This window comes from Amblyomma maculatum, chromosome 5 (genome assembly GCF_055883805.1).
Source record: "Amblyomma maculatum isolate TAMU_Amacu chromosome 5, ASM5588380v1, whole genome shotgun sequence".
NCBI classification, from domain to species: Eukaryota; Metazoa; Arthropoda; class Arachnida; order Ixodida; family Ixodidae; genus Amblyomma; species Amblyomma maculatum.
In genome coordinates this window covers 14,710,005-14,737,272 of record NC_139348.1, presented here as the reverse complement: position 1 = coordinate 14,737,272, position 27,268 = coordinate 14,710,005, and positions in this window count along the sequence as shown.

The window sequence follows — 27,268 nt, the reverse complement described above, 5'->3', positions numbered from 1 at the left end:
AAGGGCGCGTCGTTAATGATAACCCCTCATAATTATTAACGGGTGACAATTATTTTGGCGTCCGCGACAGGACGTTTGGTGCACTCAAGCTCAGAGGACGGAGAAAGAGTTGGAAGAGTTTACGAAGAGGTCGTAAACAGTGTAGCAGCAGAGCGGTAGCGAGAGGTAGGGCCGCGCGGAAGCGTTTAGGCGAGGTTCGCTAAGCAGACTTAAGGCTACGCCCAAACAGTTCGCGCTTCAGAGATGAATCTGAAAGAGTTGCTTGAGGCTGGCACCCAGCTGGGGTTGTCCGGTGCCGAACTGCGCAAATGGGTTAGCCAGAGAGAAAAAGAGGGAAAAGAGAGGGAAAAAGAAGAAAGAGAGAGAGAAGAAAAGGAACGAGAGAGGGCTCGAAAGGAAGCCGAGGAGGAAAGAGAGAGTGCTCGAAAGGAAGCCGGGGAGGAACGAGAGAGGGCTCGAAAGGAAGCCGAGGAAGAAAGAGAGAAGGCTCGAAAGGAGCGGGAAGAGGAATTTCAGCGAGAAAAGGAATTACTGACTATGAAACTTCAGCTCCAAAACTCAGGGAACAACAACGGTTTAGCTGAAGTGCATAGCTCCAATGAAGGACATAGCAGCTTTCGGATAGACGCAAGTAAATTGATTCCGAAATACGACGAGAGACGAGACAATCTCGACGCGTTCCTCTTGCGTTTCGAAAGGATCGCCATAAATGCAAATTGGACAGACGGTGAATATGCTACCATCTTGAGCACTTGCCTTAGCGGCGAAGCATTAATTGTGTTTAGAAGACTTCCTCCTGAGGATGCAGGCAGCTATAACAAAGTGAAAGCTGCATTACTTAAAAGGTTTAGATTTACGACGGATGGGTATCGTGAGAAGTTCAGGACTGGGAAACCTATGGACGGTGAAACGGCAACACAGTATGTTGCGCGACTGAGTCATTATTTCGACCGCTGGACTGAACTCTCAAAAATTAAACTTGAGTATGGCGCACTTCGCGAACTCCTAATTAAGGAGCAATTCCTGGGCAGCTGTCACCCTGGTCTGTCACTTTATTTAAAAGAAAGAAAAGCGAATAACCTAGAAGAAATGATGGAACTTGCGGACCAATTCCTGGAAGCCCAGGGAGGCGAAAATTTGAGCAGGATTGTAATTTCCGAAACCCATCAAAAGGCCGAATTCCGGCAGTCAAAACCTAGCGTAAAGTCACCCCCGAGGTGCTATCTCTGCAGACAACTAGGCCACATCGCACCTAAATGCCGCAAACTCGCAACCCACAATCCATCCTCGTGTTGGAAATGCGGACAGAAGGGCCACAAAGCAATGTCGTGTCCCGACGTTGACAAGGCAGCTCCGCAGGCGGCATGCGCGAGGACTCCGTCAGAGACAGAATGTCGCCTGGAGGAAGAAGATGCCGATGGCTTTGCTGAACTTAAGAACGGCAAGAAAGTCCGCGTGGTGCACGGCCAAGAGGAGGAGGAAGCAGAGAGAGGGGTTAATCGGAAGGACAAGAAAATCCGGGTGGTGAACGCCGTAGTACATGCACAACCTGGATCTGCGGTGAATCGGATGCCGGTTTCGAGGGGAAAGATAAAAGGAAAATCAGTTTCTGTGCTACGAGATACAGGTAGCAGTGCCGTAATCGTTAGACGCAGTTTGATTCATGAGAATGATCTAACTGGCGAGAAATGCCCTGTGAGGCCGATTGATGGCTCAATTCAGCTGCTACCTGAGGCAAAATTGAAAGTGCAGACGCCATACTATTCTGGGAAACTGACAGCCCTGTGCATGGAACGCCTTATCTACGATTTGGTCTTGGGAAATATCAAGGGCGCAACATTTCCCGAGGATCCTGATCAAAGTCCCTCGCCTGTGCGCTGCAAAGAATCTAAAAAGAAAAAGGCAAGGCGAGGAAAGCAAGGCCATGAGAAGCCGGAAGAAAAGCCTCGGAGACAAGAATAAACAAAAGGAAGCGCCTCAGGAGGAAACTGAAAAGAAAAGGACGGCTCAGAAAATTAAGTCAGGAATGCCTAGGTCGTCGATGATGCAGGTAGCCCAAGTGTTTGTCCTACTTATGGGGGCGTTACTTGGGATATTTCACTTTCAGCGGAAGGAATACCGGTGCCTAGGAAAGAGCACTACTACCGTGATTGTTTTTGTTGGTCTGTGCGCGTTGGCACAGGTTCCCGTGTATTCCTCGGCGCTACTGGTTGTAGGGGTAATTATCGGCACACATTGGTTGTGTGATTTGCAAGGGGGCTATAAGTCATGCCTCAGGGAATTTTCAGTAGCCCGATCGGGGAACATAGGAGCGTCTCAAATGCGAGAGCCTAGAGCGAAGGCAGGATTCCTGGCGGACAGAAGCGTGTCACGCACTGATCGCGGGTTAGAATTACGCTCGGAAATTTAGGTTTGTGCGCTTCGCATTTGAAGAGATGTGTGTTGTTGATTCCTACGTGTATTCGACAACAGTGTGGTGTTATGTTTGTGAACCATGGCATTGATGTGTGAATTTTGTAATGTGGTATGGCAGTTGTGAAATTTGTGCAATGTGTGGACATTTTCCCCATATATTTGTGAGCGCATGCATGTGCGCGCGATGTTCGTGGTTCTTGTGAATATTGTGGGACAATATTCTTTAAGGGAGGGGCAGTGTCACGAAATCGGCGCACATTTTCATCAAGCCGGCACGGCGAGAGGCACGCGCGGCGTCGCGTGGAAAGCATGTAGAGAAAAGCCCCCTTCCCCGCGCGGGAGAGCGCGTAGCTTTGTACGCGTTGTCGTCACCCTCTTTCCCATTGCCCAGGGAGGACGGTGGTTCATCGGACTGAAATCCGCCAGAAAATTCCAGAATTTTCTATGGGACCTAGCCAATGACGACGCGCGGCTCGACGGGAGGAAGAGGGAGCGCTATAACCAGCGAAGCTAAGTGTGTGTGCGCGCTAGTTTTAGCGCGTCCTAACAGGCAGACGCGGCGCGCCCTATTTAAAGAGACCGTGCCGCTTGTGAGTCAGTCAGTCAGTTCGTCAGTGTTTTGCGACGTGCTCGCCTGTGCTTCGGCTGGACTCCCGGGGATCACCCGCTGCTGGCAAGCCCACGGACCTGCAAGGGAGCGGCGCTCGTCTCGTATGGCGGCCACATCGTGACTCTTGAGGCGTCGGACTGCAACAGTGCCCGGTGAACAATTTGGTGTTTGTTTATGTAACTCTCTCGTGTTTGATTTGTTGTAAAGCCTGTGTTATTGAATCATTCTGTAGTTGCATGCTTAGCGTTTGTATTCCGTGAACCTCTCGTCTGTTGTATTTCAAGTGATCTTGTGTATTCCTTTGTAGCGTCTCTTGCTGTGCATAAATTGTGTTTTGTTTGTTACTTCTGACTCCGATCCTTACTCTGGTTTGAACCGGCGACCGCTGGGCACCAAACGACCACCCCCTTCTGTCACTACAAGGTAGTTAAATTCCGGCTGAGCTTGCCACGCAAGTCGAGGGCATCTCCTTTGCGACCGGAACAGCTACCCCCACTCACTCTAATGGTGTCTGGGAGTGTGCGCACCGTTAAGGGCGCATCGTTAATGATAACCCCTCATAATTATAACGGGTGACAGCCAGCATCCAAGTCATACTCAGCCATACTAGAAAACTAGAGAGGAAGAAGAATGCGATATCCCCCACCGCACAGTTCTCTCACCAGAGAGGAAACTGTAATATGGAGACAATTACAGACGGGTTCATACCCAAACCTGCACATACTAAACAAAATGCACCCTACCATATACGCTGACAGATGTCCGTGGTGCGATGAAAAACCAACACTATATCACATCACATGGGCATGTCAAAACATAGATGTGGTCCCCAAAATTCGAAACCCGAGTGCGGAGCAATGGGAGACTCTGCTGTCCAGTGACCGCTGTGAAGACCAGCAAGGTCTGGTACAGCGAGCCCAACGGGCGGCAGCAGCCAGCGGAGCCCTGGACTGAGGGCAACCGACCATTGTGAAAAAGTGGACGAAGTCGACGGAGAAGACTCTTGTGGATACAACAAGCAGGCATCTCTGAAGACGTCTAAAACCGCCAAAAAATATAGGGCTAAATAAAGTTTTTCCTCCTCCTCCTCCGCTGGTGCCTTCTGTACTGCGTCTGCTTCTGTAGGCTGTTTGGTGCGGCGTCGTGGCAGTGCCAAATAAAAGGCGCCCCACGGACGCCTGGATCGGACGCCCAGCGGGCTAACTTCGCGATCGTATATGCGTGTGTGTGTGAAAAACAAATTAGCTGTGGCTTAGCTCTGGTTAAGCCTGAGTGATTGCGAAAGCAATACCTCCCTGGCTGCGCTTGGCTCTGCTGGTAGTTTGGCATGGCTTTGCCTTTTGTGCAACTAAAGGATTTGCTCTGGACACAACATGGTTTCTACTGTTTGTTTATTTCAATGAACACGCTTTGGTGGTCCATAAAGTAGTGACTCTTGGTCTGAACACTGGCTCGCTCACTGAACTTGTAGAACGCCGCCGGGATCGCCATTCTGCGGCACAGGTGCGTTGCTTAGCCAACCGCTCTTGCCTTTCTTCATCTGTCTCCTCGGCACGGCGCCGGCGTTTGCGCGCAGCTTGTCGCTCCAGCGACGCCTTGTACAACTCCTCAGACATGACTAAGCGGAGCGCGCCTGCGGCGCCCTTATCCTCTCCTAGCGAGCGCCCTCACGCGGCGGGCCGAGGAGGCCGTCACGTGGTAGCCGCTTCGCCGAGCGAAGGAACCACTACGGCTGATTGGTTGGTTGGTTCACAGCAAGGGAAAGGCGCAGTATCTGTCACACTTGCTCTGTGGACACCTGAACCGCGCCGTAACGGAAGGGAGGAAGCTGGGAGGAAAAGTGGAAAGAGAGAAAGGGGAGCCGTAGTGGAGGGCTACGGAGTAATTTCGACCACCTGGGGATCTTTAACGTGCGCTGACATCGCACAGCACACGGACGCCACTTCGTTTCGCCTCCATCGAAACGCAGCCGCCGAGGCCGGGATTCGATCCCGGGAACTCCGGCACAGTAGTCGAGCGTCTTACCACTGCACCACCCCGGCGGAACCCCTGCTCTCCTCTGGTCATGACGTCACGCTGTCACGTGGTAGCCGGAGCGAAGGGACGAGCTCCACCGACGGCAGAAAAGTGCTAGCAGTATTGCTTTCGCAATAAAACTTTTATTTCCACCAGACTGGAGGTCCCCTACTTCCCACCCCCGGCAAAGTTAGTTATTAGACAAGATCGGATGTGACATCACTATGATGTATCACCCAGTAATCACGTTACAACTTGTCATGTCACCAGGTGATAGTCAGGTTATAGTCAACTCATCACATTTGCATAATAATAATTAGCTATTATTTACCTTTTTAACTAAGCAATAATCAGAAATTGACTAAGTATCTAATTACTAAGAACTAATTATTATTTATAATTACCCATTTACCTAATTACTGCATATTCAAAATATTCACTAATTACTATGACCCGATTACTTTCCATACTAATTACTCAGTATGGCAACAGCGCTGGCATGACGCTGGATAGGGAGAACTGCTCGGCTTGGCTGTCAGGGTGATTGACTGCTATAGTGCGTCAGGACACCGGACGCCACACGTATAGTACCATTTTGGCTAGATCGGTCACAAACACATCCACTTTCTATTGGAGTGATGTCACATCCATGGCATGTCGACAATAGTCAGTTGGCTATTTTGACGTGTGATTGATTTTAATTTAACATTTTTGGCTCTCATTTATAAACTGATCCTCCTATTGACATATTTATTAGCATCCTCACACCATCCTCTTTTCATTACAGCTACTCGTTTGATCTTATATCTTACTAAAACGAGACAAGATTGTAAGTACGTTCTGTACGTACATTTTGCAAGCACGACATTACAACATTGCCTAGTAATAGTTTCGCATTAAAATCTAATATATTCAGACCCAAGTTCGAATAAGGTATGTGTCTGTCAGGATGCCCCGTACCGAGCGAAAAATTCCATGTCGGGCCTACTCCGTTTTTGCCGGTGCTGTATTATCCGGTATAAACCTCATACCTGTGTGATCCGTCCTGTATAAACTTTAACAGGTTGTTTTACTAGATCGGTATAACGTCCGAACCGGATACACCAGTCTGGTATTGATCTCTATGCGGACAGACAGGTTGGTATGGAGGTCGCACCGTACAGACAATTTCCAGTATACCTTTCAACCTGTATAAGCCAGTCCAGTATGTACTGAAACCCGGCGGACCGTGGTTCGGTATGGAGCTCATATATCGGACAGGCTATGCGCGGTTTAACTCAAAGCTGAAGAACCTGGTATTTATGGATCTGATACCGGGACAGATTATGGGAGGAGTGGGCAAGGTGGTGCGTCTGCAACGATGCTCAAACGATATGTCCTCTTTCTTACGCAGGTAAGAAATGTGTTCAGGCGAATTTAGCGGGCGTCGAACCTAAAGTGAATGCTCTCGAAAATACAAGGTCGCTGAGCTACAGAATCGCAGCCGGCGGAACAATATTGTCACGGGTTCTATCGCTAACCGGACGGCAGTCCAGAAGGACAGGGTCAAAAGACGGGGTTGAGGCACAGGAGGCAGAGAGCAGGCGCTTGACCAGGCAAAAGCAGCGGCGTCCCAGAACCACGCGCACTCCGCAGAAATTCTTCTCCCTCCAGAACTGACACGGTTAGCGCGGGTTACAATACTCCTTCCCCTGAAAGGCGCATCGTCCCGATGCGCGCTCCAGCGTAGCTGAAACGTTAAATCAAGCAGAGCTCAGAGTCAGAATACGTGGTTCTAGCGTTCACAGTAAGTTTTGAGGCGAACCACATGCACCACTTCAGGATGAGGGGGCCGACGAGATGTGCTCGGAACAATCGGAATCACCTCGTAATTCACGTCGCTTATACGGCGAACGACCTCGTATGGGCCAAAGTAACGTTTTAGCAGCTTCTCGCTGAGACCGCGACGGCGAACGGGAGTCCACACCCACACTTTATCACCAGGTGCAAAATGAACTTCACGATGCCGGAGGTTGTACCTGCGTGCATCGACGTGCTGGCGGTCTTGGATGCGTAGTCGTGCCAACTGTCGGGCTTCTTCTGCGTGCTGGGTTACTAGTTCGACATCGTCGTAAGAGTATTCCTCCGGCTCATGGGGAAGCATGGCGTCAAGCATAGTAGTCACCTCTCGGCCATGCACCATACGGAACGGCGAAAACCCGGTTGTTTCCTGAGTTGCGGTGTTATAAGCGAAAGTTACGTAGGGAAGAATATCGTCCCATGTACGGTGCTCGACGTCCACATACATAGATATCATGTCGGCCATAGTCCTATTAAGGCGCTCTGTGAGCCCATTCGTTTGGGGGTGGTATGCGGTAGTTTTCCGGTGGTGCGTGTTGCTTAAACGCAAGATCTCTGCCATTAGCTGGGACACGAACGCGGCACCGCGATCTGTGATCAAGACTTCGGGAGCACCGTGACGGAGGACGATGGACTCGACGAAAAACTTCGCTACATCAGCCGCTGTTGCAGAAGGTAAAGCTCGCGATTCAGCATACCGTGTGAGGTAATCAGTAGCAACAGCAATCCAGCGGCGTCCCGAGTTGGACGTAGGAAAAGGTCCAAGCAGGTCCATTCCTACCTCCTGGAACGGAGTCATAGGCGGCGGAATGGGGTGAAGATGTCCTGCGGGTTGTACGGGCGGAGTCTTACGTCTTTGACATTCGCGGCAGGTCCTGGTATAGTGACGAACAGTCTTAGCAAGTTGAGGCCAGTAATACTTGGAACGAATTCGTGCGAGTGTTCGGCTGTATCCCAAATGCCCGGAAGTTGGGTCGTCATGACAGGCGTCCATAATTTCATTACGTAGGTCAGCCGGAATAACCAGTAGCCAAGACCTCGCACTCGCTGCGAAGCTCTTTTTGTATAGCACATTGTTGCGAAGACGTAGTGCGGGTAGAACGCGCAAGAAGACGCGTGGAATGGTGCCTTCTTGACCTTCCAGATGGGCGATTACTTCACGGAGTTCAGTGTCGTGTCGCTGCCGCGCTGCCATATCGACCGTGCTTATGGTACCTATAAAAGCATCTTCATACTCGTCGTCTTGACCATCAGACGCTGATTCTATAGGGGCTCTCGAGAGGCAGTCAGCATCTGTGTGCCTGCGACCGGACTTATAAACTATTGTAGCATCGAATTCTTGCAACCGAAGGGCCCACCGTGCAAGTCGCCCTGAAGGGTCTCTCAGAGTGCTGAGCCAACATAGAGAGTGATGGTCGGTAACCACCTGAAATGGGCGTCCGTACAAGTAGGGTCTGAACTTATTAATCGCCCAAACTACCGCGAGGCATTCTTTTTCAATGGTCGAGTAGTTAGTCTCCGCCTTCGATAATTTTCGACTTGCGTAAGCGATTACACGCTCGGTCCCGTTCTGTTTTTGAATGAGCACGGCTCCGAGGCCCTTGTTGCTGGCGTCTGTATGAACTTCAGTCTCGGCGTCCTGGTCAAAGTGCCCGAGTACAGGGGAGGTCTGTAAGATTTGTTTAAGGCGGTCGAATGCACGCTGCTGTTCATCCGACCACTGGAAGGCGACGTTCTCCTTCGTGAGATGAGTAAGTGGTGCAGCGACATGAGAAAAATTGGGAACAAAGCGCCTATAGTAAGCACAGAGGCCCAGAAACCTCCGTACGGCGTTCTTGTCCGATGGTGTTGGAAAGGAGGCAACGGCGGCTGTTTTATCGGGATCTGGACGAACGCCCGCGCTACTGACGACGTGGCCAAGAAATTTTAACTCCTCGTAGGCAAACTTGCACTTTGTTGGCTTCAGAGTGAGGCCTGCGCTTCTTATAGCTTGTAGTACTGCTCTCAGGCGAAGAAGATGATCGGAGAACGTGCTTGAGAAGATTACAACATCATCAAGGTAGACCAGACAAGTTTGCCACTTCAGTCCGGCCAAGACGGTGTCCATAACGCGCTGAAAGGTTGCTGGGGCGGTACAGAGGCCGAACGGCATCACTTTAAACTCATATAGACCATCCGGGGTGATAAAAGCAGTCTTCTCTCGGTCGCGCTCATCAACTTCGATTTGCCAATAACCACTTTTCAGATCTATGGATGAAAAGTAACGGGCATGTCGCAGATGATCAAGTGCGTCATCAATGCGAGGAAGGGGATAAACATCCTTCTTGGTGACGTTGTTGAGACGGCGATAGTCAACACAGAATCGAAGAGTGCCATCCTTTTTCTTTACTAGTACCACTGGAGCTGCCCATGGGCTGTGCGAGGGTGGGATTATATCGTCGGCCAGCATTTCTTGCACTTGGTTCTGAATAACTTCACGTTCTTTGAAAGAAACTCGGTAAGGCGACTGACGAACAGGGTGAGCAGCGTCATCGGTAATTATTCTGTGTTTGGCAATGGTCGTCTGGCGAACTCCGGATGACGTTGAGAAGCAGTCTTGGAATTCTGCAAGCAGCGCTATCAATTTGGCCCTCTCGCTCACAGAGAGATTAGGTGCAATGCTTACACCCAAAGGTGCATCGCTCTGCTGCGAAGAGAAAGAGGAGAAAGCACCTTCGGACAGGGCAACAACTTGAATAGGGGCGGTAATGCTCTCCATGGTACCGAGAGCCGTGCCTTTCGTAAGGCGCTGTGGAGTGCCACAAAAGTTGGTGACTAGGACGTGTACGCAGCCAGTATCCAGCTGCGCGATACCTCGAGCAACACCAAGACCCCGTTCAAGAAGCAGCTGAGCACTTCCTTCCAGCAGAACTTCGCCAGAAGCAACATGGTCGGACGTGACAGGGAGAAATACGCTAGACTGGGGCGGTACGGTTACGTGCTCCGCCAAAACGCGTGCCGTGCAAACTTGGGGGTTTGTTTGCGCCGAGGTATATCGAGGTTGACGAAGCGTGAGGCGGCGGTCGGTAAAGTCGATTACAGCGCTGCAATCACTCAAAAAATCCATGCCGAGAATAATGTCTCTGGAACATTTCGATAGTACAACAAAGGTAACTGGGCACCTGAGACCGTTAATCTCAATACGAGCAGTGCATCTGCCGATTGGTCTCACGAGGTGGCCTCCAGCGGTTCTGATATCGGAGCCATCCCACTGCGTCGTTACCTTGGCGGCATAGCTCCCCACTCATAACAGAATAGTCTGCACCGGTGTCAACGAGTGCCGTCACGTCGTATCCGTCGATCACAACATCGAGATTATTGTACACTGTGGCGCGACGGTCGTCGGAAGCTCCGTCGGGGAGTTCGTCGTGAAGTTCGTCAGAAAGCTCGTCGGAAAGCTCGGCGGGAAGTTCGGCGAGAAGTTCGGCGCGAAGTTCGTCGGGAAGGTCGTCGGGTTGATCGTCGGTTCGCGTGGGGGAGCGGGGCGAAAAACGTGGAGGCTCTTTAGCAGGAACGGGTTCGGCAACGTCACCTCCAGACGTCGCCGGGCTTAGTTTTCCCGATGAGGGGACAGGCTTTGCCGTCGATTGCTGCGAAGGGGAGATTCGTATCGGCGGGACGGTGTCGAGCGAAGGTCGCGACGTGAAGATCGGTCGGGTGGTGGTGAACGGCGCAGATAATCCGCGATGTCACGGGGTTGCTCGCCGAACTCCGGGCGGGGAGCATTCCGCTGGAAACCGCGAAGACCAAGCTCGCGGTAAGGGCAGCGACGGTAGACGTGGCCTGCTTCTCCGCAGTGGAAGCATAGTGGGCGTTGGTCGGTTGTCCTCCACGCGTCAGCCTTGCTCATCCATTGCTGCTGCGGACGAAGATCGTACACAGGGATAAGGGGTTGTGCAGGCAAGTACTGACGGCGAGCAGGCGGCGGTGGTGGCTGCTGCGGCGGCGGGCGACTAGCAACGGACGCGTACGTCTCAATGGGCTGAGTAGGTGAACAAGCAACGGAGCACTGTGGATAAAGGGCACGTTGTACTTCTTCGCGGACAGTATCCGTGAGGGCGCAGGATGCCGTACCATCAGCAGGTGGAAGCAGCTGCCGTATTTCCTCGCGTACAACTTCGCGGATGATCTCGCGTAGGTTTGCGGTGTCGAGGGAACCAACAGGGAAGCGAGCAGCTGAAAGGTTCGAAACGCTGGGACCTCCAGCAAGGCGACGATAATGGTCCGCTCGCGTAACCAAGGCTCGCTCAATGTTCGTCGCCTCATTTACAAATTGTGCCACTGTAGCCGGCGGATCACGAATAAGCCCGCCGAAAATGTCACTCTTGACGCCCCGCATGAGTGCACGCACCTTTTTTTCCTCGGTGGCACGGGGGTCGGCACGGGAGCTAAGTCGTAGGACGTCTTGAACAAAACTCGTTACAGTTTCGTCGGGTCGTTGTACTCTTTTTTGCAGAAGGTCTTCTGCTCGCTGTCGCCGATACTGATTGGCGAACGTCCGTCGCAGCTCTTCCTTACAGGTGTCCCAGGATGTCAGGGAGGCCTCGTGGTTTTCGAACCAGTGCCGAGCCGTACTGTCCAGGCAGAAATACAAATTCTGAAGACAGTTTTCGGCATTCCAACCATTGTGGCGGGCCACACGTTCGTACTGCTCCAGATCCTCCACATCTTCGGAGGCATCGCCATGGAACGTGGCAGCCGCTCGAGGAGCCATCGGTAGGTACACCACGGACGGTGCGAGAAACGAGTCCGTCTGTTGACATTGGGTCGTGGTACTCCGGGCCATTGTAAGTTGTGGAGAGCCGGAGTTCGGCAACAGACCAAATTCAGGAGCAAGCCCTTGAAGTCGCCGGCTGGCACGTATCTCGGCCTCCTCGTCGAAGGGGCGGCGGCTGAGACTTGGGGGCGAACTCAGAGTAGCGGGTTTTGAGGGGCTGTGCTGCATTTACCCCGCACCTCCACCAGAATGTCACGGGTTCTATCGCTACCCGGACGGCAGTCCAGAAGGACAGGGTCAAAAGACGGGGTTGAGGCACAGGAGGCAGAGAGCAGGCGCTTGACCAGGCAAAAGCAGCGGCGTCCCAGAACCACGCGCACTCCGCAGAAATTCGTCTTCTTCTCCCTCCAGAACTGACACGGTTAGCGTGGGTTACAATAACATCATTCATAGTTTTGAAGACCGTCCTGATTAAACATTAGCTTTCCTGCGCAATAGTATCACCGATAATGTTTTAAAGATAAGTTCAAAATGACCATCTCTGCATTTGAGCGATGTCACAGGCTTGGTAGCATACAGGATGACACAATTCGCTCAGTAATCGTTCGACTGGTCGATTACGGGAGAAGATGTGCATATAAAAATTGCTCAAACCTTAAAGGCTCCAGTCAGTATGTGACAGAGAACTTCTCCAAGAGAGTGCGTGAGATAAGAAAGAAGTTACGGACTAGTACTTTCAAAACCTGCGATTGAAAAAAGCGGGTTAAATTTGTTTTCGATAAGGTGTCGATTAACGAGCAGCTTTACATGTGGGACGAGCATACGAATGATAAAGTACCAGTTATGAACCGAGTTAATCCATGACAGTCACAAAAATGCGACCCTATAAAACTAATGAATGTAAACTGCCGAAGTATAGTGAACAAAACCCTTGATCTTGAATATCTCGCAGCACTACATGAACCTGACCTAATCGCTCTTACGGAAGCACGGCTTCACGTGGGCATCTACGACAGTGAAGTTTTACATCCTAGTTTTAACGCCGTCGAAGAGATAGCAGTGATCGAGGAAGAAGGTTAGCACTGCATTTCAGAAAGAACCTGAAAATGGAGAAAACGTGTGATGCACCTGGAGTTGAAGCCTTGTTCTTCATGATGCATTACGATAATAGCTCTGTTGTTATAGGCGTGGCATACAGGTCACCACCCTCTGAACTTCAAACATTAGAGACCCTAAAGTTTTACCTTTCGTTTATTACCAGCGATGATAATAAGCTCATTACCTGAGGTGATTTTATTATGCCCGGTATCAACTGGTCTTCATTTTTATCCTTTCTGTTAATGAGGAGCTTATTGATATGGCATTCCGTTTCGATCCAATGCTGTTGGTGACTGAGTTCACATGCATCCAAGGAAATGGTAAATCAATTCTAGATCTTGTTTTTCTGCGAAGTAATATTACCGAAGAAATTCAGTGTGAAGTTGCGGATGGAACTTCTGATCATAATTGCCTATTCGTTACTCTGTTCTCTATAAAGGATAAGAACCCCGTCTGAGCAACCCTCATGCGAGCCTTCTCAACTGATGATGTGTCAACCATATATCTGTTAGAAACAAGTTATAAGAGGGGTTTTACCACGGTACGTCCAATCACTTGTGGGATATCAAAACACTTTGGTTGAAATTCATGTACACCGTGCATGCATGTATTCAACTCTGTTCCAATCAAAACTATAATAGTAAACATAAAAAATTCTTGGAATACAAGAGAGGTTATTCAATTAAAACGAAAAGTCAGCCGGCTTATAAAGCGGTTAAAAAACACAAAGACGATTCGTTTCTAAGCAAACTTCCACTTTACAGCAGAAAACTTGAATCTACGATGAAAGAGGAAAATAACAACTTTAAGAACACGCTTTTAAATGAAATAATAACTGAAACACCAAGGAAGTTTTGGAGGTAAATTAATCCTAAAATATCTAGCTGTGATAGTTTTATTAGCAATGGGACCACTATCTCGGACGAGTCTAAAGCTGCCAATGCTTTAACGAGCAGTTTAAAGCGAAACTCAGTTATCGCTTCAGTAGCGATAATGGCGCTACAATGTGCCAATAGTATAGATTTTTTAAGTAGCTAATTTGTTTATCATGCCTGTGAAGTTATTTTTTCGATTATGCATAAAACACCTACGCAATCGCCGACTGAAGCGCGCAATTCAAATTTCCCGCGTCCCACACGACTGCTACAGAGGAGGAAAGCGAAGAGAGAAACCTCGCTTCTCCGTCCGTGGTGACGTCACCGTGAGGAGCGGGAGGCATTCAGAGCCAACGGAAAGGACTTTCGGCGTGCACTGTTTCTTGTCTTGCGTGCGTTGCGGGCGTACAAAACATATCAACTTAGTGTTGTGCACCTGATACAACACAAATCTGCATGTGTTTGGATGCACTAACAGCTGTCAACGCGACGATGTACTCTTCCATTGTGTTAAAAGGTCGCGGCGCAATGCGGCGTTGCTGAGAAGAGATATAAATTCAAGCCGAGCAAAGGAAACATTCTACTACTGTGACTACATGCACTTTCTATTTCTTTAGGGCGATTTCTAAAGGGCTTTGACAAAAAGGCATGGCTGAACCATGACGCGGTTTCTTCTATTTCCTTGCACAAAAGCGTCGGGATAGTCATCCTTTCCTAGAACCGCGGTTATTAAAGGAAGAAAAGGGAGGTAAGGCTTGTACTTCGTAGTCCCATTACTTTCTGACTATCCAGGTCTCATTTGTATGTGAACCGTGCGTTTAGCGTTGACTGCGATCCGTTGACGGAGTGGAAACTCGCGATGGGACGGGCAGACAGCATCGGCGCATGATTGAATTCGCGTGTATCGGTTTTTTTTCTTTTTTTTTTTTGCTAAAAAGCTTCGCGCAACGGCCTCTGTGCTAGACATGAGCAACTCATCAGCGCATGCTGTTGCGACCTAGCAGATGATTAAAAAAAGCCCACGGCTGTGTCGCAGATAGGTTGTGAAGGCTTTTCGGGATCCGTTCCAGCAGCGCACGTGCCTGATAGGTTCGTGGAACCCTTATGGGAGCATTATTAGAAGATAAGGAGTGTACCACTCAGCTGGGTATGGGCGCATTCAGGTAAGGAGCGCACAGAGCGAGGTTTCCTTCGATGCGTTCAAGTAAGCAATAATCGAAGTTGTTCTTATATGGCCTTGCGATTTTGCATCCGTTGCTGCCTCGTCACTTTATGTAGTCCTTAGAACTGTAAATTAAGTTTGAAGTGAAAACGACGAGGTTTTTGAGAAAACACATTTCGGAACATGGTTTTCCCTTGAAGGTATGGGTGCGGAGGAGCTGCAGCTTGTTTTTCAACATACGTCAGCCGTCAATTCACTAAACGTGTATTGTGAGAGTACGATAAAAAAAGAAAGGTTCTCTACGTCTGCTAAATCTCGTATGACTCAAACAGCATTCTGCGCGCATTTGACTTTGTCTACAATGGCCCCGTAAATACCTCGCATGCATTGCAGAGCTCAGCAACCGCGCTGCGCGGTTTGTCTGGTGGCAGCTGTGTACTGATTCACCCTTTCTAAAAAATTATCAATTATCATGATCGCAGCGCCACCTACGGACCACAACCAAACTCTCTCTGTGATACGCCCTCTCGCGACTTCAACCATAGCCTCCTTTATACTCTCTGTGCCTGTTAACGCGCCGCGCGAACAATAGAGCGGCGCCGTCGGGTAAAGTTGCGCGGCGCTGCCGCTCCCCTCTGTGAGGACGCCACTGACGTAGGGGTCGAGGCGCGCGTGTACGAACGTCGGCGCGGGGCGGGCGCGCTGTTATTCGTTAGCTGAATAACTTTTCATAGGCATGAATCGTGCATATTCAACATATTTACTTGTAAGGCCGAAATCCACTAACCCTAACAAGTGATCATGATACTTGTTAGGCAATAAAACCAACGCTATATGACATATGACACAAGCGCTAATGGTAATGAAAAAATTACAATGCTAGTCGACATTGCAATAAAACAAAATTTAAGAAGAAAGGCACTAGCATTTATTTACACATTTCACAACAGCAATTGTGCTACAAGAGTACCATGTGGAAGTGGTGTGATGAATGTGTTCCACAAGTAAGGAAAAATGTTCACGGTGACTTCTGTCACTGATAGCGCTTCAGAAGCCAGCTTGATTTACAGATGGTTGGAACAACTTCATCGCAGTATGTCATTGAGATCTCTAAGGACAAAAATTTTTGTATCAGCTACTACTTTAAATGATTTAGCGTGTCGTACAAACGTTTTTTTTTTTAACTTGAAAAACAAGGAAAGACAAATATACGCGTTGCATCTCTCTGTTTCAATCACTCCAAAATAATCGTCAGAATAGGCAGAGCTTGTGTTTTTATTTTTCAAAGAATTGCGCAGTTAGCGAAACAAAAAATACTGCGCTGGAGCACATGTAACATACCACACAGATGAGCTAACCAGGGAGGAAGTTATAATCGCAGTCCAGAAAATACGTGTGCACATTTAATATTATTATCACCTTACTGACGCGTAATATACTCACTTCTGTTGCTGTCATTTTTAACAGGCCTTAATGCGGTTGAGTACGAGTTTTGTGGTTTCCGATGCTAGAGAGGGACAGCGATTTAGTTGACAAGGAAAACTAATATAGGCTTTGCGCGATTCTGTCTAACTGACTTTAAAGCAGTCATCTTCACAATAGGTAAATCTTATGTTTCCATTTTATCACACAATTTAGCAATTAGCGTATACTGCAAAAAAAAAAAAAAACTTCGCAGGAGCACATCTAACACACTAAGCAGGCGAGCTAGGCAGTGAAGCAATTAGCGTTGCAGTCCAGAGAGCACAGGTGGATATCTAGCATTACTTTTGCAGTATTGACGCCTAATAAATACAGTGTTTAGTGCTGTCACTATTTTTTACAAGTCTCAAAGCAGCTGAACACTACGCAGCGATCGCCGAATGGGCAAAGCAAAGTTGGTGTAATGCTGTATTCCTGCAGCACCCGAAGGCTCAGAAAAGTAGAAGCATGACCTTGCACACTGCAAAACAGTCCACGAAACAGCGAAAAAGCGGCAGCGCGTGGCTATCCGGACTGCTTTGCAACACGGCGCACCCGGCACTCGCCTGGCGAGGGTGACCCTACGTCGTTCTCGCCATCTCTCGGCAGCCAGCGGCGTAACATGTCAACGGAGGAGGAGCGGCGGCGACGGCCGCGGAGAGCGGAGTTGCCAGGCACAGAGTGTATAAAGGAGGCTATGCTTCAACTCGCCATCCCCGCGCATGTCCAGCTGCTCGCCGTCTCCCCAGACCCACCGTTCCCGCTTGCCCCAACCTCGCCGTTCATCGCCCCCCACTTCTCTGGCCTTCTCCCGGAAACCTGATCAATGCAGCACCCGGAGGTGAAGCTGCATTGACGACCCGGCCCGAAAATCCTTTGCTGACCCTCGCTAATCGCCGCAATCTTCTAGATATCTGTGTAGATGGTGTCCCTGTTACCGGCCTCATTGACACAGGTGCCCAAATTTCCACCCTCAGTTCTTCGTTTCGCCGCCGACTCAAAAACGTCACACTCGCCTCTTCATCAGCCGTTCGTGTCGCCGATGGAGGTGTCGCTGTCGTCGTGGGACCCCTGTGCTCTTCACTGTAATCGACCGCTGCCCTCACGATGTGATCCTCGGCATCGACGTTTTGACGGCCCACGCTGCCCTGATTGATTGTTCAAGTGGTCTCCTTCGTTTAGACTTGCCTTTCTGCTCCGACCATACAGATATCAAGCCACTTCTCCACTACATCGAGTTTGTTCCCCTACCGCCCGAAGCTGCCCCGTATGTTCCTCTACCCCATTTCCTGCTATTCCTGATGGTACATACATCACATGTTCAATCACTGATGTTGTTCTTCACCTTAACGTCATCCTCCCTCACACTGTCATGACCGTCACGGATAACGGAACCTATCTTCCCGTCCTTAACTTCAGCCGATCCGTCCAAGTTTTGTCCCATGGCATTGCACTCGCTGACTTGTTGCCGTTGGCTGACTGCGAAGTTTCTGCCCTAAAGCCTGTGCCTCTTTCTGAGCCCCCCGTATCAGCTTCTCGCTCGACCCTTTTTACTCCCATGATAGCAGCAGATTTGACACCTGAGCAAGCCAGTGCTCTCTCCGACCTTTTGTTTTCGTACAGTGACATATTTGATTTTGGGGACCGACGGCCAGACATCTGTAGTTATCCATCGCATCAATACGGGTGATGCCAGCCCCATTCACCGAAGGTCTTATCGAGTCTCCGTTGCTAACCGCCACGTGATACAGAAAGAGGTCGACTGACAAACAATATTGCTGACAAACAAGATTATTGAGCTTTCCTGCAGTCCCTGGGTGTCCCTTGTCGTTTTAGTCAAAAAGAAAGATCAAACTTGGAGATTCTGTGTCGATTAATGCCAGCTCAATCAGATAACTAAAAAAGACGCTTATCCGCTCCCGAGAATTGACGACGCCCTCGACTGCTTGCACGGTGCCAGCTATTTTTCTTCAATCGACATGCGTTCCGGCTACTTGCAGATAGCTGTCGACGAACGGGATCGAGAGAAAACCGCATTTGTCTCCCCTGAAGGACTATACCAATTCAAGATCATGCCATTTGGGCTCTGTAACGCTCCTGCAACCTTCGAGCGCATGATAGACTCGCTTCTCCGTGGCTTCATGTAAACAACGTGCTTATGCTACTTAGATGATGTTGTCGTTTTCTCTCCCACGTTCATAAGTCACCTTCAACGGCTTTCTACAATACTGGCCGTCTTCCGCCGCGCTGGTCTTCAACTCAATGCAAAAAAAATGCATCTTCGGCCACCGCCAGATCAAATTCCTGGGTCATTTGGTTGACACAAATGGTGTCCAGCCCGACCCTTATAAAGTTCGTGCATTCCGCGAGTTCCCTACACCACGTAATACAAGTGATATGCAAAGTTTTCTCGGACTCTACTCCTACTTCCGTCGCTTCATTCGGAACTTTGCTGACCTAACACGTCCCTTCGCCTCCCTTCTGCAGAAAAACGTGAATTTCTCGTGGAGCCGTGAGCAAGCTCAGGCCTTCACAACGCTCATTTCCGCCCTCACCGCTCCTCCTGTCCTGGCGCACTTCGACCCGTCTGCACCTACAGAACTACGCACCGATGCTAGCGGACATGGTATTGGCACCATCCTTGCCCAGTACCAGCGCAGCCATTCTCGTGTGATTGCCTACGCCAGCCGCCTCCTATCTCAGTTCGAGCGCAATTATTCCATTAGGCAGCGCGAATGCCTCGCACTTGTTTGGGTGTTGACCAAATTCCGCTCTTATTTATTTGGGCGGCCCTTCAGCGCAGTGACGGACCATCATGCCTTGTGTTGGCTGTCCTCACTTAAGGACCCTACCGGCCGCTTAGGTCGCTGGGCCTTGCGCTTCCATTTTTCGTTCCATAGCCCTCTGTGTTGTTCTCAACTTAAGTAGAACCCTTCCCGTTAGTCTCCACGTTTCAGCCCCGCAGATGAGAACACGTAAGATGCAACTGTTGTATACTTTCCTCTTGAGCGATACCAGGAAGATGGTGGTCGTATTCTGCGAGTAGTTGCCAAACGCACTCCATACCTATCTTATTCTCCTTGTTATTTGCCTTTCATGTTACGGATTTGTGGTTCCTATCTATCCTTAGTAGGCATCTTCGCCTACCGCTTCTAGTGTTTGGCTTGCTAATATGAACTGGTGTTCCTTCCCGAAGCTGTTCAACATTACCTTAATATTGATTTTTAAGCCTATAGTCCTGCTTTTCCTGTCTAGGTCATCTTTGCAGCTCATCGCCTCAGATAGCAAGGCGATGTCATCAGCGAAACGCACATCACTGAGGTATTAAACATCGACCCTTATTTCTAATTGCTCTCATTCAAAATATCTTAATTCTTCCCCTAAGCAAGCTGGGAATAGTACTGGGGAGATAGTGTCGCCTTGCTAACACATCTCATTGTAGGAATTTGTTAAATTATAGGAATTATAGGAATTGTGGCGTTGATCCCGCTGTCTTGCCATTTGGTGGCGTTCCGCCGCGGTTTTGTGTCTCCTGTTGGCGTTTCTGTTTGGCGGGGGAGCCCGATGTCCTGGACCTTGGCTGTTGAGGCCTAATGAATTTCCCCGTGCATTCGCGGGAGCTGGTGAGGTGCGGTCCCCCGCAGATTATACACACTGGATTGCATTCATGGGGGGCCATCCCCTCAGTACCAGCCCCCATGTTTTGGCCACAAAGTCCGCATCTTTCATTCATTGGAGTAGGACAATTGTCCGCCCGGCGATCCAGGGTGCCACAACGGTAGCACGCTGGCACTGTCGTCTTGTAACCCCTAACGGAAGTCAGTTCTGCGCTGTAGTGTACGTGCCGCGGAACGTTACGTTCCGCGAAAGTGAGCCCAGCTACGTTGGAGTTCCCCAGCTTGCGCAAATGGACGAGTTCTCCACCACGCCACTGCACACTGTTTCAAAGAGTCACTGCTTTCTAGGTTGTGCACAGTAATCACTTCGCGACACACATCGCCGGTAAGCTTGAGGTGGCCGTGAAGCGGGAGCGGTCCTTTGCTGGTGTTAACTTTGAAGTCCGTGAGAAGTTTCTGAACTACCTCGGCGTTCTGCGTGCCACAGACGATGATGTTTTCTTCCCAATTGGGAGAAATTGTGATGGCGTTCATGTGCTGCCTACTGATTTATTTAGAAATGGCAGCGCCTAGCTCCCCCTGTTGAAACGCTGTCTTAAGGTCGACCGTAGTACTTGGCTTGATCACGATCACGTAGTCGTCAGAATTCATCCTGACGGTCGGTTTCGGCGTCCACTTGGAGAGTGGGGATGAAATTTGTTGAGCTTTCGCAGACGGAGCGCGAGCGTCGCCCGTGTCTACATTGTTCAGAGGAGTCTGACTTGGCCGCTCCTCGTGCGTTTTGCCGGTGAAGGCGACGACTTGAAAAAGGGCAGCTTGTACCGCCGAAATGGTGGATTGGAAGTCCTCAGGCTGGCTTATAGGGAGAGACGACCACGACAAAGTCGTGGGGTCGTAGCCGCGTTGTTCGTGCTGAGCCATGTTGACTGGGTGGCCAGCGTGCGTCTCCGCAACCAGCGGCGGGGGAGCCCCAGCCGTTAGGCTTAGCTCATCTGCTACGTGGTTATGCGCAGATTTGTTCTAAATGGCCGAAAATTGAGCGAGCGTACCTGAATATGATCGGTGTGTCCAGGATCGCGCTGCCTTCACGGATGCAGATGCACATGTCTCGCAGGAGTCAGATCAAGATTTCTGCGGTTCCAGCCGAAAATCGACGGAGCCAGTACGCCACGCGTCCGATCGCTCCGCGCTGCGCTCCTCATCCTCTAGCGACGAGGACGAAAACATAAGACAGGGAGATTCCTAATAATATGGAGAGTCGCTTCGGAACCCTGGAGACCCGGGTAACCGCGATTGAAACGCAGTTGGCTGATCTTCACAAAATTATCCATGACAGAATCGTGCATCAGCTGTACAGTGTCATCATACAAGTGACACAAGCTGTAACTCACATTATCCAAAAATGGATACAGGAAAATCCTCCGGTTCTTAAACGCATGGGTGCAATGAGGGACGTTAACCGCCCTTCAAAATTTAACAGAGTCATTCCCGATGCGTCTGACCTTTCTGGAGATCCTGCATGCCTGCGCCGGGCACTAGCGGACTTGGAGGTCTTAACAACGTAATCCCGCCCTCCGTATCCGACCATGGCACCCAGCCTTAAGTCAAGAGCCAGAACAACTCAGCCGCTTACACTAACGCAGTGGAATTGGAGACGCCTCAAGAACAGCAAGAAGCGGGATGAACTCCGCCTCTACCTTGAGACCTCTGAATTCCTCGTTGCCGCGGTTGCTCTTCAGGAACCCGGCGCAGGCGTCAAGCTCACAAACTACACTACATTTCAACACAACCCGCAGACATGTATACTTGTTCACAGGCAATATACTGTACAGGAAGTCTGACCCACCTGTACGCATTCTAAACATTTATTGTCCGCCGAAACTTGTGGGCGATTCCTCTGTCCGAGGGATGCGCACGACAAATATACAGCGGGCCGTGTAACAAACATCTTTAGTCTCACAGGGATTGTCGAAGTCGGTGCTAGGTCGTCGTCTGGGGGGCTGCAGCCTGCGGGTCGTCTTCCGTGCAAAAGCTCCAGGCGCGAAGCAGGAACGAAGAGGCAAGGACCAAGGGAAAGCGACGGCGGCACGTGGCTTCCTTTATAGCCCCCTCGCGCGGGACCGGTTATCCCCGAACGAGCGAGGAGAGGGAAACAGGCACCGCGCAGGGAGCATTGGGAAGTGGCGCAGCCTTCGAATGCGCGGCGCGCCACGGGCCCTACATCTTCCCCCCCCCCCCCCCTCAGCGTCCGACCCGGGCTCCGCCAACAGCCGGGCCATGTCCATGTCCGAGCCCGGGTCGGCGTAAAATATGAAGGCTTGTCGCCAGGCTCTGGCGGGATGCCATCTCAGCTGATCTGTGGGACGGGAGAAGCAGCAGGCATGGCGGGACTGTTCCGGCTGGTCCCTCTCCGGCAGCGGCCACATCCTCGGGGTCACAGCGCAGCTGGGCTCGGCCACGGATACGCCTGGCAGCGGCCCTGAGCTGCGGCTCTACATCGTTGACCCCTTTCCACGTGGCGCCGTGCTGAATGCACATTGCAGCAGACGTTTCCGCCACGGGCACACCTGGCTTCCTGAGGCCCGTACTCCAGGCCTGGGCAGCGGGCTCCAATCCCGATTCGTTGAAGACGGCCAGCATGGCCGCGCTGGTCACAATGATGGGCCACAAACCACTACAAACTATGGGGGTACCCCCTCCTTGAACCATGCGCTGGGTGCGGTTTCCCGCCCCATCGACGGTGGTTCATCTGGCTACTGCAAAATCTTATCAGAATGCATTCTGAAAGAAGCAAGCACGTTAGACAAAGTAGTGCACTACCTTGACCTTAGGTTATAGCGTCGGTTGCGAACCGGGTTGCTACCTGTACGCCTTACTTTGGGGGAGATCGCTGCATTGCTTTGAGCTTCCTCCGCTTCGCAGCTATCGTCCTTGCGAAGGTGGTAAGCTTTCAAGTCTGCGACGTGCACCGGACCAGCGGTTTCACCGCTCGCCAAAAACCGCAGCTGGTAGGTGAGTGGCGTAGTCCGTGCCGTAACTTCGAACGGTCCAACCCACTTGTGCGCTAGCGACGCGGCGAAACCACGCGCTGCGTTACTAAGAGGGTGCGTTCTTTTCAGTACCAAGTCGGCCGTGTTGAAAACGACGTGACAACGACCTTTGTTGTACTGATCCGCTTGCTCCATGCGCGCGACATCGAGGTTTTAGCGAGCCGCGCGCTGCGCTGCCTCAAGGCGCTCGCGGAGCTTTGCCGCGTACTGCGTACTGCGTAAGCAGAGGGGGCGTGGGGCCCCGCCGCGTCAAGTAGGGCGTTCTCTAGCGGAAAAGCGATCTCTTTCCCAAAATTCAAGTAAGCAGGTGTCATACCCACCGACCTGTTCACGGTTGTTCTACTGGCGAAAGCCAGTTCGGACAGCCGTGCGTCCCAATCTCTGTGTTGCTCGGTCGTCGCAACCAGCATACTCTTAACATTCCGATTCACTCTCTCGGTTATGTTGCTCTGAGCGTGGTAGGGACTCGTTTTCCTATGGCGGATTTGAAGCGCCCGACAGGAATCAACAAAGACTTTGCTTGTGAAATACGAGGCATTGTCTGTAACCAGGTCGGAAGGGAAACCGAAACGAGTGAATGTCTCCAACAGTTTCTCCCAAATCCGTTCTGACACAAGCTTCCTAAGGGGGAAAACCTCAACCCACTTGGAATAGTGGTCCGTTATTACCAGGATATATTGGTGTCCGCGCGCGGAGCGAGGGAGGGGTCCCATGATATCGCACGCGACCACTTGCCACGGATAGCTGCTAACTACCGGCTTCATCATGCCAGCGGGTTTCCCCGCCCGAGGCTTGGCTACCTGGCAAACAAGGACACGTACGGGCGTAACCCAGCACATCCTTTCTCATACCTGGCCAGGTGGCCACACGGCATAACTTGTCGTACGTCTTACTGCCGCTGCCATGGCCTGCCAGCGCTGAGTCATGGAAGTACTGGAGGAATCGTTTGCGCAACTTCCTCGGGACCACGACTCGGAAGGGGGATGCAATCGCCTCTTCCTCATCAAACTGGGGGATGTAGCGGAGCAGTGAGCCATCATCGCCCAGCAGATACGCGTCATACTTGCCCTCAGCGTTCCCGGTGCAAGCTGCACTACTTGCAAGCTCTGTCAGCACCCGCTGGCATAGACCGTCTGCTTTCTAGGCCTCAATTAGCTCTTCCCTACTCACCGCTACTCCCCATGACAGATTTCTCTCTGCCTCGCTTCTTGGCAGGCGAGTAGTCGCCGCCACCAGCTGCTGCGCCTTCTCTCTCTCGCAGCACCGCGCGGCAACTCTGTCCGCCTCTTTTCTCTCTTTAACTATGCAGGCACGACACTCGCGTCCGCCCTCTCCTCCTCTCCACTAGCGGCGACGCCGCTTTCAGCAAAGCTGGTCTGCGCCTCTTCTGCGCTTCTGCCAGCCTTCAACGGTGCGCGTGATAACGCATCGGCCACCTTATTCATGCTGCCCCGGCGGTACTCAATGGCGTACACGTAACGTTGCAACGTCAGCGCCCATCTCGCGAGTCTGCCTGCGGGGTTTTTCAGCCTCTTTAACCACGAAAGTGCCTGGTGATCTGTCTGCACAGTGAAAACCGCTCCGTCTAGGTACAGGGTCGTCCACTCTAAGTGCGAACACGGCTCCGCGTGGCCGCGCTCCGCGGAGCGCCAGCGGATCCGGCGCGTTCGCGCATCGAAGCAAAGCCGCGCAGGCGCACAGGGGCCCGGGGGAGGAGCTTCGTGTCGTCTGCTTTCCAGCAATGCAAGCAAGGTGCGTGCCAGCGCTGTAGCAGACGACACGAAGCTCCTCCCCCGGGCCCCTGTGCGCCTGCGCGGCTTTGCTTCGATGCGCGAACGCGCCGGATCCGCTGGCGCTTCGCGGAGCGCGGCCACGCGGAGCCGTGTTCGCACTTAAAGTGGACGACCCTGTACATGTCGAACTTTGACAATGCGAACATTATCGCCAGGCATTCCTTTTCGGTCACGGAGTAATTCCGCTCCGCCGATGTGAGCGTGCGGCTAGCGAACGCGACAGAGCGCAGCTTGCCCTCGTGTTCCTGCAACAAATCAGCTCCTACACCGGCATCACTAACATCTGTCTGCAAGACAAACGGCTTGTTCAGGTCGGGGAGGCGCAAACTAGCGGTGTTCGCTATCGCGCGAGCCAAGGCAACAAAAGCGTCGTTCTGTTCCTTGCCCCAGACCCACTTCGAGCTTTTCCGCTACAGCTGGTTCAACGGCCTAGCGAGCTCTGAACAACTAGGGATGAATTGTCTGTAGAAGGCAACCATTCCCAAAAACCTCTGCAAGCTTTTCACGTCCGTCGGGCAGGGGTAGTTCAGAATTGCCTGCAGTTTGTCATCGTTCGGTCTCAAAGTGCCATCATTACCACAAATCCCAAGAGGTTCATTCTTTTTGATGCCAACTGCACTTTCTTTGGGTTGATCGTTATACCCGCACGTCTCAATCTTTCAAGAACGGAATTCAGGTGAATGAGATGCTCTTCGAACGACTGTGAGAATATCACAACGTCGTCGAGGTACGCCATTGCGTAGTTGAACCTTGCATCGCCCAGCACGATGTCCATCAATCGCATGAACGTGCTCGGTGCATTAGACAAACCAAACGGGAGTCGAGTAAATTCGAAGAGCCCGCGGTGACAGGTGAATGCGGTTTTCTGAATGTCACCTTCCGCCACCTCAATCTGCAGGTACCCTCTGCTTGCATCCAGGACTGTGAAGAACCTTGCGTTCCCTGACGCGTACATTACAGCCTCGATCGACTGGAAAGGGTACGCGACCGTAGGCGTCAGTGAGTTGAGCTTGCGATAATCAACACACAGCCTGACCGAACCATCTTTCTTTGGCGCTAGAACCACTGGGGACGCCCAGGGACTTTGTGAGGGTCTCACCGCGCCGGTATCTATCATCTCGTCAAGGGCGCTGTCGAGAAGCTGTCTCTTATGCGCGCTTAACGGCCGCGGGTTACATCTGAAAGGACGCGCATCACCCGTTTCGATCTCGTGCTGAAGCAAGTCGGTTCTGCCTGGTTTCTCTGTGAAGCAATCCGAAAACGGGAGTAAAGTTTCCACGAGTCTTCGGCGCTGACTACCGGTTCCTGAGAAGGACGTGATAATTGCTTCTAATGGGCTACCATTCAGTGTCGCGGGGGAGCTGTCTGCCACACAAGCGTGAACGCTCTCCCGCTGGGCGACGATTTCCTGTTTGGGTGCACCAACGAAGGGAATGAGGGGGGTGAAGGGGCTGTAGCGATAGCCATTCTCCCCCATGTCAAGCACAATGCCTTCGCTCGAAAGAAAATCTCTTCCCAGAATAACTGGTATGGCTAAGCCGGGCAGAAAGACGAAGCGATGCCTCCGCTTCCTGCCGTCAAAACGCAGGACCAGACGTACCGCTCCCTCCGCTTTTGTCTTCCCTGCTGCTAAGCTCAAAGGGGTTTCGGCTGGCCTGACACGGATGTTACATCTACGGCAGGCCTCGAAAACATCATCACCGACCAATGACAGAGTTGAGCCCGTGTAAACGAGTGCCGAGTAGCTTTGACCAACTAACCCCACTAGCATAAAAAAGCACGAGCGCGACAACGTTCCTTGCGCTCTACAGGCGAGGGGGACAAAAGCCTCTGCGCCGCCGGTGCGGTCGCCCGGTGACGCGGCGTGGGAGTACATTTCCCATTTTCCGCCGTGGCTTCCACGAAATTCTCCCGCCGACTGCGACAGGCTGGTATTACCAATTATCGCCGCCGCCGGTCCGCGTTTCCCTGCATACGCCTTACTTGACACTCTCGTGCCACGTGGCCCGGCTGGTTGCAATTCCAGCAAAGCCGATCGTTCACTTGCCACGCGGTCGGGGGATGCCGCGTTCCACGAAGCGGTTGGGGACGTCTTTCCCCTCTCTCCGCGCCTATGCGGACGTCGCTGGCGAGCCCAGCTCGACGCCGCTGTTCGAACACGCACGGGTCAAGAGTGCGAGGAATCGCGGAGCCTTCCGCTGGCGTTTCCTGCCCTACCGTCATTACGTCTGTTCCTCTGGCGCGCGGCACGGAGTCTTGGCCTCCGGCCCAGGCGCATCGCGGTTCTAGAGATTCGGCTGGCCTGCGGGGCGGCTGGTAGCGCAATTCAGCGAGTAAATCCGCCTGCACTACCTTCGCTTCCTGTGCTAGGGCCTCGAGGTTTGCAAAACCACGTCCCCGCAAATACGGCTTGAAGCGCGAATGGCATTGCCTGATCACGCGCGCGACCTGTTCAAGATCGGTTGCGGTGGGATCTGCCCTCTTGTAGAGCTCCTGCATTGCGCGCACATACTCGAGAAGGCTCTCCTCTGGGTGCTGTGTGCGCAACGCAAGCTCTTCAAGCATCCGGCGTTCGT